This window comes from Eurosta solidaginis, chromosome 5 (genome assembly GCF_040869045.1).
Source record: "Eurosta solidaginis isolate ZX-2024a chromosome 5, ASM4086904v1, whole genome shotgun sequence".
Taxonomy (NCBI): Eukaryota; Metazoa; Arthropoda; class Insecta; order Diptera; family Tephritidae; genus Eurosta; species Eurosta solidaginis.
This window is the reverse complement of record NC_090323.1, coordinates 55,779,696-55,792,496: the sequence shown is the minus strand read 5'-3', so window position 1 is coordinate 55,792,496 and position 12,801 is coordinate 55,779,696.

Here is a 12,801-nt window from a genome sequence, read left to right as displayed (position 1 = left end):
GTAATCAATTGAAGGACGAACAGACTACCTGATTCCTTATCTGCGATTCGAGGGGGCCCTTAAAGCACAATAGAGGTGGATGGTTGGCGCAAGGGTACTGAAATTGTGGACGGGGTGATACATGTGTACACAGATGGTTCCAAAGTAGTGGAATTAGTAGGGTATGCGGTATACTGTGCTGATCTGGAAATAAACATATCATAAAAGCTGTCAGATCACTCTAGTGATTTCCAACCGGAACCAAAAGAGTAGAAACACTGGAAGAGAATAGCTAAAACCGTGTTTACTTTTATATTGACAGCCAAACAGAAATTAAGGCAATAATCTCGCATAGCAATAATCTCCCTAGAAAGAATCGGGACTGGGAAAAACATACATCTATATTGGGCTCCAGAGCATATGGGAATAGATGGCAATGAAAACACGAATGCACTAGATTAAAAGCGCGCATTCCTTCAAGCTTGCTCCGTGGACGTCCCAATTAGATAGGGCGGGGTTAAGAGAAGGCGAGAGCTGCACATGATCGAACAAGCGGGAAACGCATGGTTCCAAGCGCGGAGCTGTAAAGTTTCGAATATTCCCAGGCTAAGACTCCAGCTATTAAAAGTTATGCAGATGTCAGATCTAGAAGCAGCAAGTGGCCTAAGTCCTAGAAAGCTTCTAGTAGTTGCCAATAGGACAGACTTTTTTTACAACATAGGTCCGGTTTTTTGATAAGGTTTTTAGTTTGGTCGTAAAAGAAACTCAACACGGACTCATTCAGTCAATGTGAGGTTCTCATGGACTGTCAAGTTCAACCTTACTTAACACATACACTAAATACATTGGGAATTTATTCTAAACATTTTGTCAAAGTGACGATTCCCTTTCACAAGCAAGCGGAAGTCAACAAAAACTACGCTTGGATATTGTACCCATCTATGTTCAAAAAACTGTATGCACTCATCATCCAGATCGGCCTAAAAAAATTAAGGCAATCATAAACCAATAAATCATACACCGGAGGGATTAACTATATTAATTTTAAAAAATCTCATCAAATTCACATCGATATTCGCAAAACCAATATTGACCACAACCCCAATACACCGCACGCTGAAATTTTAAAATCGGTAAATGTATAATTAATAGAATTTTCCGCTGCGTCGCAAGTGCGCATCAATCCATAAATTATACAAATTTTTTTTTATTATATTTTCACAAATATCTTCTTGCTTTTTTTTACTATTTGCAGCAACACATCCCATAATGTGAATGGAAAAACAAAAAAATATTTTATGCAACGACAGCAGCTGCTGTCAGCCGATAGCCAAACCGGAAGGCAGACAGTTAGCGCGGCCAGCATTGATTGGGCTTTCCCACATAACTCATCACAGCCCGGCACATTCAAATACATACACAGTCATACATATTGTACTAAGTACTGGAGATATGCCGTTCTACCAAATATCTAACGAATCGGTTCTATCGAATGCACTTGCAACCCGACCTAGGTATTTGCAGGATTTGTTTTTATATAAAAAACCAGAAGTTTAGCATACCCGTAATCCGTCGTTGCTGCCACGTCTTAACGAAGTGCGATAATCACAAAATTTTCTGTGGTATCCTACACCCTATGCAAGGAGGTAAACCCACCACATAGAGATACCAAAACACCTTAGGGGGCTTAGAAAATAACCGCGGCAGGTATGTCTGTCGTAAAAGGCTACTAAGATACCAAATTGATTCAAAGGGGTTGTGTAGCGCAACCCTTTCAAGGGGTTGCCAGGGCAATATATAGCTTCTACAACCCAATGGCCAACCTCACCTACCCTTAACCGCCGAGGCTCTGGCGACCCCAAGTTCCGTATGGATCCTGGGGGGTGGGAGGGCGGTATGGCCTAGAAGGTTTCATGTGGTCATACCAAATCGTCCCGATATGGTCGGGCTATTGCCCTAATGGTGCGTTTTACCGGAACGTACCGGATCTGCATCTGGCAAAGGACCATCAACATCGATAACACTCCCCAGGCCTTGAGAATATCCTTATCTCTACAATAACAACAACCAAAACATCATCTAGGAGTCCATTCGACAGGATTGTTATTGATAAACTCTTAAGATGTACGACTCTCATTCAATCAACAGATAATCTGGGCGACCGCGTTAGGCCTCTGCAGACAAAATTTCAGTAACGTACAAAGTTGCCTGCCCTATATTCCGTGGTGGCCTTAAAACCTTATCCACACAAGGTCAAATTTCAGGAATGTTTATAACTTATGTCACCGTAAGGGAGACTTGCAGGAACATATGGCTTCTCAGAGAAAATATAAAAGTGCTGTATGCATTGCGAAGAAAATATCCTGGCAAGAATAGTGTGAGTCGATTGAGGACGCGAAGGACTTAGTAAGGTTCGACAAGATCCGTTCAATGAATGATTCAAATAAAACCATTCTTAAGATCACTGATGTAACATGCCTTCTCATGTGCAGAAACACTGGGCATCTTTATATGTTGCAGGAAGAGTATATCGGGAAGCAGCTGGCGTATTAATTTAAAAAATATTAATAAAATTAGCTTCTTGCTGTAAAAATTAACGGGGATAGGTGATATTATCCTTCTTATGTTACAGAAGACCCACAATCTTTGGTTAAAAAACTAGACGAAATTTTTAATGCGTGTATACGTCACAACCATATGAAGGAAGAGAATAGTAGTTTTCATACCAAATGCGGGCAGGAGGATTTCAGGCCAATATTCCCATCGTCTTAAATACACTCGAGAGAATAATGGGTATACGCATAAGAAAACTTCTTAATGAGTTCCCCTTTCTACCGCATAACATGCAAATTTGAGGGAAAATTCAAAGACATAAGGTGGAACGAAAAGTGGAGAAATCCCTGCTGTATAAACGATTTAATTTAGTCGCGTTTGCTGACGAAGAAGGCGCCTTCATCAACGTACAATCTGACGCGATATAGTCCGCTCACGGCAGGGCAAGGGTGAAGGAACCAATAAGGAAATCGATCTTTTTCTCAATTCTCAAACGTGAGATATCAGCTGAGCTTGGGGGAGCAGAAATAGGGCGAATTGCGCTCCATGCTGTTACAGCTTATTACCTCATACTTATGGTATCTTAGCAAAATTCAAGAAAAATGGTATGAAGATTGTGGCGTACGATGACTATGTGCTATTCTGATATCGAGTGCCTCCACTAAGTAGGTAGGCGCAGGAATGTGGCCGCGGAACAAGGCTCCACATACTGGGTCCTTGTTATGACATATATCCGATCTAATATTCAGTAGGCTTAGACGAGTTTCATAGCATCAAAACGCCTTCATAGAAGCTGCTTAGGCGATCTGCCATTATATTTTCCTACCTACCTAAAGGCTATGAGACTGAATGTGCGATAAATTTAATTGAGTGAATTCTCAGAAGATCTTCTTGGCCATCGTTTCATTGACCGAAGATATCCATCTGACCTCACTCTTTGTTAAATTATCGTATGGTCTTTTGCGTTCTGCTATTAATCTTAAAGGGCGTGAAATACGTATCGCGTCCTTTGAAATGGAGTTACCTTACTATTTTCTTGGGTTTTGAGAAAACGAGTCCCTATGAACCCATTGTTTACGTCCCGCTGCACTATTTTCGGGTCTTTTCGAAGTGAGTTTAACGACCTTAAGTCTACTTTCCATATATTTATACTCAGCTGAGCAGAGCTCACAGAGTATATTAACTTTGTTCGCATAACGGTAATCCGTAACGGCACAAACTATCGAGATAGATATAGATTTCTATATATCAAAATGGTCTGGGCGAAAAAAGAAATTTAGCCATGTCCGTCCGTCCGTCCGTCCATCCGTCCGTCCGTAAACACGATAAATTGAGTAAATTTTGAGGTATCTTGATAAAATTTGATATGTAGGTTCCTGGGCACTCATCTCAGATCGCTATTTAAAATGAACGAAATCGGACCATAACCACGCCCACTTTTTCGATATCGAAAATTTCGAAAAACCGAAAAAGTGCGATAATTCATTATCTAAGACGGCTAAAGCGATGAAACTTGGTACGTGGAATGACCTTGTGACGTAGAATAGAAAATTTTTAAAATTTTGGACAATGGGCGTGGCACCACCCACTTTTAAAAGAAGGTAATTTCCAAGTTTTGCAAGCTGTAATTTGGCAGTCGTTGAAGATATCATGATGAAATTTGGCAGGAACGTTGCTCCTATTACTATATGTGTGCTAAGTAAAAATTAGCAAAATCGGATTACGAACACGCCCACTTTTAAAAAAAATTTTTTTAAAAGTCAAATTTTAACAAAAAATTTAATATCTTTACAGTATACAAGTAAATTATGTCAACATTCTACTCCAGTAATGATATGGTACAACAAAATACAAAAATAAAAGAAAATTTCTAAATGGGCGTGGCTCCGCCCTTTTTCATTTAATTCGTATAGAAAACTTTTAATGCCATAAATCGAACAAAAATTTACCAATGCTTGTGAAATTTGGTAGGGGCATAGATTTTATGACGTTAACTGTTTTCTGTGAAAATGGGCGAAATCGGTTGAAGCCATGCCCAGTTTTTATACACAGTCGACCGTCTGCCCTTCCGCTCGGCCGTTAACATGATAACTTTAGCAAAAATCGATATATCTCTACTGAACTTAGTTCACGTACTTATCTGAACTCACTTTATCTTGGTATGAAAAATGGCCGTAATCCGACTATGACCACGCCCACTTTTTCGATATCGAAAATTACGAAAAATTAAACAAAATGCCATAATTCTATACCAAATATGAAAAAAGAGATGAAACATGGTAATTGGATTGGTTTATTGACGCAAAATACAACTGTAGAAAAAACTTTGTAAAATGAGTGTGGCACCTACCATATTAAGTGGAAGAAAATGAAAAAGTTCTGCAGGGCGAAATCAAACGCCCTTGGAATCTTGGCAGGAATACTGTTCGTGGTATTACATATATAAATAAATTAGCGGTACCCGAAAGTTGATGTTCTGGGTCACCCTGGTCCACATTTTGGTCGATATCTCGTAAACGCCTTCACATATACAACTAAGGCCACTCCCTTTTAAAACCTTCATTAATACCTTTAATTAGATGCCCGTATCGTACAAACACATTCTAGAGTCACCCCTGGGTCACCTTTATGGCGATATCCTGAAATGGCGTCCACCTATAGAACTATGGCCCACTCCCTTTCAAAATACTCTTTAATACCTTCCATTTAATACCCATGTCATACAAACACATTCCAGCGTTACCCTAGGTTAATTTTGCTAAATGGTGATTTTCCCTTATTTTGTCTCCAAAGCTCTCAGCTGAGTATGTAATGTTCGGTTACACCCGAACTTAGCCTTCCTTACTTGTTTGTAACTGATATTTGATTCCTTCGTTTCTTTGTGGATTATAATCCGTAACTATATAATTATAGTCCGGTTCTTCGGTTCTTTAAATCCTTAGCTCCTACAAGTACTTTCACACCTCTGCTAAAGCGTTTGTTAACATCCACACTTTCATATTTGTTCACAATTTTAGCTGGATGTGAGCTTGAAATATTGCCCTTTCCCTCCGTACTCACTCACTCGCATACGTGTCGCATTGACACGCCCACTATGCATGCACAACATTTTAATTAACCATTATCACAGCTGACGCAGCTTTAGCGTTGTAAGTATTAAATTTACATTTCATTGCGAATAAGATGGGAGAAAGAGTTGAAGGCGTTGGGAGAGAGAGGCATATACAATTTGAGAAGGCGAACTTATGAAGTGATAGCTGTCATTTACATATGCATACATATGTGGAAAAATATTTATTTCCTTTTGTTTTTCAAACAAGCACTCATATGTGGAAAGCTTAATAAATATTTTCATTTAACCCAGTAAACAAGTTTTTATCATTTGTATAATAAACACTTTTTATGGGCTTGTGGATAAGACATTCTCATGTGATGCCACTTAGATCATGTGATGCCTTGCAGATTTGAGGAAAGCTTTAGGGTGAAGTTTTGTCTATAAAATATTGATAGATTAGATATCTTCCCTAACGCGCACTTAATACAAAATATACTTGCACCTCCGAGAAGATTTTGAGCCGAACTGCTCTTCCGATTTGTGCTCATTTTAAATTTTCCTTACGAATTGGTGTGACATGTTTTATGTGGATTACGAATGGAGCTGTAAGGTAGATGGATTTTCAACAAAAATCTTTTTATGGCAGAAATACAATAGGGGTATTTTCCAAACCACTTCCAAAGAGCTGATCCATAAAATCTTATAAATATTGAGTAGTGGTGCAACAATTTGTGTGACGAAGAAAATTGGAAAGTCCAAACAAAGTATGACGACTAAGTTAATTTATAAAATAACTTGTTCGCCAGGCAATAAAAAACCTTGTAAGACCCAGCTTATTTGCTGCTTTGAGTTTTCATTGCTTTGCCGTTCCGAGCAGCCGGAGTCTTAATCTCACGATCGCAGGACACCAACACAGAAAGTGCACAACCGCTTCTTCCTGCAGATGGTGTTCTTATGAGGACTTATTCATTAGCATGTGATGATAATAACGCCATTTCACTGTAAAAATTCCCATCATGAACATAAGGTTGTCTCTTTTTAGAAATAGTAAGTAGCAAATTTGCCATTTTATTATCGTAGGTAGGACTTGCACCTGATCTTAGAGAATTGCAAAATGCGCTCGCCTTCATACCTTTCCTTCTTCATCATTTAAATGCAAACCATTAAGCTTCTCAAAAGTGAATCTGGACGTTTGCCGTTAATGCATCGAGTTTGCCAACTCATCAACGAAATTGTTTATTCGAAGTCGAGCTCAGTTTGGGTGAGTTTCAACAAGGCATAGCCACGTATTTAAATCCATTGCAAGAGTTGCCAAGCCCTAACTCATGAGTACGCTTTCGGACTGCTGTGTCAAACATCTAATCCGCTTTAAAAACCATCTTTTTGGCACGTTGCAACATCTCTTTCAATGATATTTTGAATATTGGATGTTTACATGTCCCTTTTCACATTGCAAATGTTTTCTTATTTAAAAAAATCCAACAACAATTATTTTATTTATTGGGTTAAAAAATATTTCATTTCAGTTTAAACGTTTTATTTTGTATAGTTCCATAGTATATTTACATATTCTTCATAGGAAGTGCGTATCACGCAAGTATTTGGTTACATCGGTATGTACTACGTAAGGGCGATGTCAGATACTAAAAGCTTTGCCGTACTTTAACCTAACAACAACGTGCACCAAAGCTAATGTGGATGTCAATTGATACCGGTTTTGGACAGAACTGTTTGATAGATGAGTTCAATATATGATGTAGGTTGGATAACGGAGCATTAAGAGAAGAGAATAGTTGAAATATTGTTAACAATTGGCGCATTTGTCTGTCAAAGTCGAATAAGAGAAGCAAGGTCATATTAAAATAGAATGTTTTGATCGGTGCTTCATTTTCACAGATTAGTTCAACAAAAAGTTATATAGGTGCTCGTTACAGAAGGGTGTGGAACGTAAGACAAAACGAAGTTTTAAGATATATTGAAACATATGATGCGCTAAAATGGCAAAGTCAAATCTCTTAGACCAGGTCTTTCAGTGTAAGTTTAAACTCCTTGTCACACATCTTAGTTTATGCGGCCAAAGTGGTAGGGTTAAACTGGGGTCAACTTCGCCTGGAGTATGAAATTGGGCTGAAAAATCGAGCTGTAACAAAGCATTTTGCTCTGGCGTTATGCCGGATATACTTGCAAAGTTGATGTTGTTAACTTATGACGCTGTCAAAGTAACAAAGCAAAGCAACGCGGCAAAGCGTTCTATTAAAATCCGGCATAAGAAGTCCGCCAAATTTCAAAGTGTACACAAGTTTAAGGTTGTTCGTGTTTTATTATAATTGAATTTTAAGCTTTTATTTCTATAAATATTGCTGTGATGTTTAAGATATATCTTAAAGCGAACTTAATTCGGATTTACATAGAGTTCAATGTACGGCCACGCCTATATATTGCTACAAACTTTAAAAGCAAAGAAACGCGGCAGGTGCTCTATGTGAATTTGGCCTTAAAATCCTCTCTGACATCGGTCTAAGGACACTTAACTGCATGGATGTTAACAATGAGCATATACACATACATATACATATGTGCACATGGTATTCGAATATGCCGATTTCGTTGACAATTATGAGAGCTACATCATTCCATTCCAGTCAGTGATTGTTGGTCAACAACAACTTCCATTGCCATCAACGGACCCATTGTATTCTTATTTTTTGTTGTTTTTGATTTGTATTTTCTCAATTTTTGTTATTTTTGTGATTTTGTTGCTGCAATTGCATTTACTGATCGTATTGTCATTAATGTTGGTCCGTCGTGGGTGTCGTTGTGTTGGAATTGACGCCATTTTAATTGATTTTTAATATTTTACACACAAATGAACAAAACGGATGTACGTATGTATGTATATTGCTTAACTTAAGGATTGAAGTAGAGAACCGGAAGTGGAATTTCATACCTACTATTTTGTTGCCTTACAAAAGACAAGTGTCAACATTTAATAAGCATGCGGCTGACAGCTAGTTGAAAAAGCTCACAGCATTAGCCGCATGCTATAAGGGACCAAGAACAGTGGGAAGCTAGTTGAACATACCCTGTAAGAAAATCGATTCGAAACGATGGAATTTCTGGTTTATAAACTTGACACCAAATTAATTTATGTAGACATAGACTGTGATGGAATTCGTCTTTCTGCGGACCAGCATTAACACCGAAGATAGTGTCAGCTTAGAATTCACGCTGCATAAATCGCTCATCATACATGTCCTGATGTATGGTTCGGGATCGTTGACGGTGTTGAGAGAATATAAAATGGCTCTTGGAGTATTTTGGAGAAAAGTTCTCCAAAACATTTAAAGCCGTACCTGTGTATCCGACGGCGGGTATGAATGAAGTATAGCTATGAGCTATGAGGTTTCGCTGTCTAAGTCAGTTTATGCAAATAAAGTATTTCAATCGGCACCGCCATTTGGAAGCATAGGCAGGGGGAACCCCCACCGAGTTAAGAGACGCAGGTGAGGTAAAACTTAACCTCTTTTGGTGCCCCTTGCAACCAAACTCGCTTAGGCGGTTATGCGACAAATGAATGATAATGAGGTTCAGGTTTAAAATAAGACGTAGTCATTTGCTTATCTGGGAATCGAACTTCATCCCATCGCCATCAGCAAGACTGGAAGAGCAGCATTAAACTAAACAATTTTCCGACACATTGTTTAAGGAATATAAATACACTTGTATTGTTGGCTTGCTGAGTACTTTACCACCAACACTTACCCATATTTTTGCAATGAACCAAAGCTGGAAATTGACACCTCTTTTGAATGCACGAGGAGCCTAGTTATTCAGAACGAGAGATCTTCCCTACAGGGAAAATATGACCATTCTTGCATATTCTGTGTACGTGAAAACTAACAAAAGTTTGGTAGGTGTGATAATTTTTAATTAACTCTCTGTGGTGTGATAGTAGAATACACGCCGGCCACAACGAAGATCCTAAGTTCAATTACCGGAAAAAGCAAAAAATACTTTGGAAAAGTATCGCTCCTACGCAGTGGTTTGGTAAGCACTCTGAGTGTGTTTCTTTCTTGAAAAGCGTCTCAGCGAAAATTCACCTGCCGGCATAAAATAAGTAGGTCCAATTCAACCAATTCGTAGGAGGCATTATTTATTTTAGTAATATGTGGAAGCGGCGGCAGAGCTCTAGAGTGTGTAGTAGACCTTGGGTTTTATGGAGAATAGGGACAAACCATATACCTGCTGTCATCAGCAAAGGGTCGGCGCATTTGCGCCTTAACAACCACGCTGCTGTTGGCAGCCATAATCCCGCAGTAGTAAAAAAGTTAGTTTATTTTGGAACCAGCATTAAGACAAACAATAACATCAGCTCTAAAATCCACCGAAGAGTCAATCTTGCCAATATACATATGCTACTTTAGACTAGGATGGCAATTGAATAGTAAAGTCCGCTCTCGGCAAAATGAATTAATGCTTTACCAGTCACTTATTGTACCCGTCCTGCTATATAGTGCTGAAGCATGGACCATGACAACATTAGATGAAGCGGCTCTGGAAGTGTGCGAAAGAAAAGTTCTTCGAAAGATTTATGGGACTCTACGCATAGGCTATGTCGTATTCCAAATAAGATTGAATGATGGGTTGTACGAGGTTTATGCAGACGTCAACATAGCCCCCACTCCGCTACAAGGCCCAGGTGGAAAACGACTTAAATTCCCTTGGTGTGACCAATTGGCGCCAGTCAGCGGAGTGACTGGCGTACCTTGTTGGACGGCCATAACCGTTTAAAGGGTTAAGTGCCAATTAAATAAATAAGTAGTGCTTGCGATCCAAATAACAAAACAAACCTTCAGCAATCATATCTAATGTGGTTGTAAGCGATATACCCAGATTAGCTCTCATGTTCTTATCTAAGTAGGTACTGGTGCTAATATTGAAATTCTGGGACTTGAAGATATTCAATATTTCATGTCACAAATGCAACCTTTCTGGAGCACACGATATTGGAGAGCACCTGATTAGCTATTGTTAGTACTAAAAACTATTGTATGAATTATTTACAGTCACGTATAACAGCTCTGACAGGCGATTGAGAACGCAGAAGTAAAAGGCGTTCCCGGGAGTTCTAAGCTTTGTAAATGAGAACGAATGTGGGGTTATGTGTATGTTTTATAGGCATCAAAGCTCACCAACGAACAAACGAATTTTCAAAGTAGCTTCACGTCATATCTGGCTATTTTAAGCCTCTGTAGGGTTTTGGAAAACACATATGTTAAAACCCATGTAAGCCACTTTTTTTAATCACCTCTGAAATGGTGGGATAATGGCATATGCGAAGAAATGACAACGCGTACTGATCATGGGAGTGAGAGTAGGAATGGGAGTGGGAGTGGAGTTTAAGTGGAATGGATTGAGATGGACAAGTAAATAGACGTTATGGGAAGAAGATAAGAAAGGAAAAAAAATGGAACATACAAGTTTGCCATTTTTGCAAGTTGGAGCTACTGGACGTAGGACAAAAATAAGAATGAGAAATGTAAGAAAACCTTTAAGACGTTTAAGTAATTTTTTAAGCAATTTTGCTATCATTTGGAGTAGTGGAAGATTTCCAAAATGTTCTTTTTTTACTCAGTTAAGCAGAGCTCACAGAGTATATTAACTTTGATTAGATAACGGTTGGTTGTACAAGTATAAAGGAATCGAGATAGATATAGACTTCCATATATCAAAACCATCAGGATCGAAAAAAAATTTGATTGAGCAATGTCCGTCCGTCCGTCTGTCCGTTAACACGATAACTTGAGTAAATTTTGAGGTACCTTGATGAAATTTGGTATGTATTTAAAATGAAAAATATCGGACTATAACCACGCCCACTTTTTCGATATCGAAAATTTCGAAAAGCAGAAAAAGTGCGATAATTCATTACCAAAGACGGATAAAGCGATGCAACTTTGTAGCTGAGTTGAACGTATGACGCGGAATAGAAAATTTATAAAATTTTGGACAACGGGCGTGGCACCGCCCACTTTTAAAATAAGGTAATTTTAAATTTTGCAAGCTGTAATTTGGCAGTCGTTAAAGATATCATGATGACATTTGGCTGGAACGTTACTCATATTACTGTATGTATGCTTAATAAAAATTAGCAAAATCGGAGAACGACCACGCCCACTTTTAAAAAAAATTTTTAAAGTCAAATTTTAACAAAAAATTTAATACCTTTACAGTAGATAAGTAAATTATGTCAACATTCAACTCCAGTAATGATATGGTGCAACAAAATGCAAAAGTAAAAGAAAATTTCAAAATGGGCGTGGATCCGCCCTTTTTCATTTAATTTGTCTAGGATACTTTTAATGCCATAAGTCGAACAAAAATTTACCAATCCTTGTGAAATTTGGTAGAGGCTTAGAATCTAGGACTATAACTTATTTCTGTGAAAAAGGGCGAAATCGGTTAAAGCCACGCCCAGTTTTTATACATAGTCGACCGTCTGTCCTTCCGCTCGGTCGTTAACACGATAACTTGAGCAAAAATCGACATATCTTTATTAAACTCAGTTCACGTACTTATCTGAACTCACTTTGTGTTGATATAAAAAATGGCCGAAATCCGACCATGACCAAGCCCACTTTTTCGATATCGAAAATTAAGAAAAACGAAAAATTCCACAATTCTATACCAAATACGAAGAAAGGGATGAAACATGGTATTTGGATTGGTTTATTGACGCAAAATATAACTTTATATAAAAACTTTGTATAATGGGTGTGACACCTACATATTAAGTAGAATGAAATGAAAAAGTTCCGCAGGACGAAATAAAACCCTTGAAATCTTGGCAGGAATACTGTTAGTGGTATTATATATAAATAAATTAGCGGCATCCAACAGATGATGTTCTAGGTCACCCTGGTCCACATTTTGGTCGATATCTGGAAAACGCCTTCACATATACAACTACCACCACTCCCTTTTAAAATACTCATTAATACCTTTAATTTGATACCCATATCATACAAACACATTCTAGAGTCACCCCTGGTCCACCTTCATGGCGATATCTCCAAAAGGCGACCACCTATAGAACTAAGGCCCACTCCCTTTTAAAATACTCATTAACACCTTTCGTTTGATACCCATATCGTACAAACACATTCTAGAGTCACCCCTGGTCCACCTTTATGGCGATATCTCGAAAAGGCGTC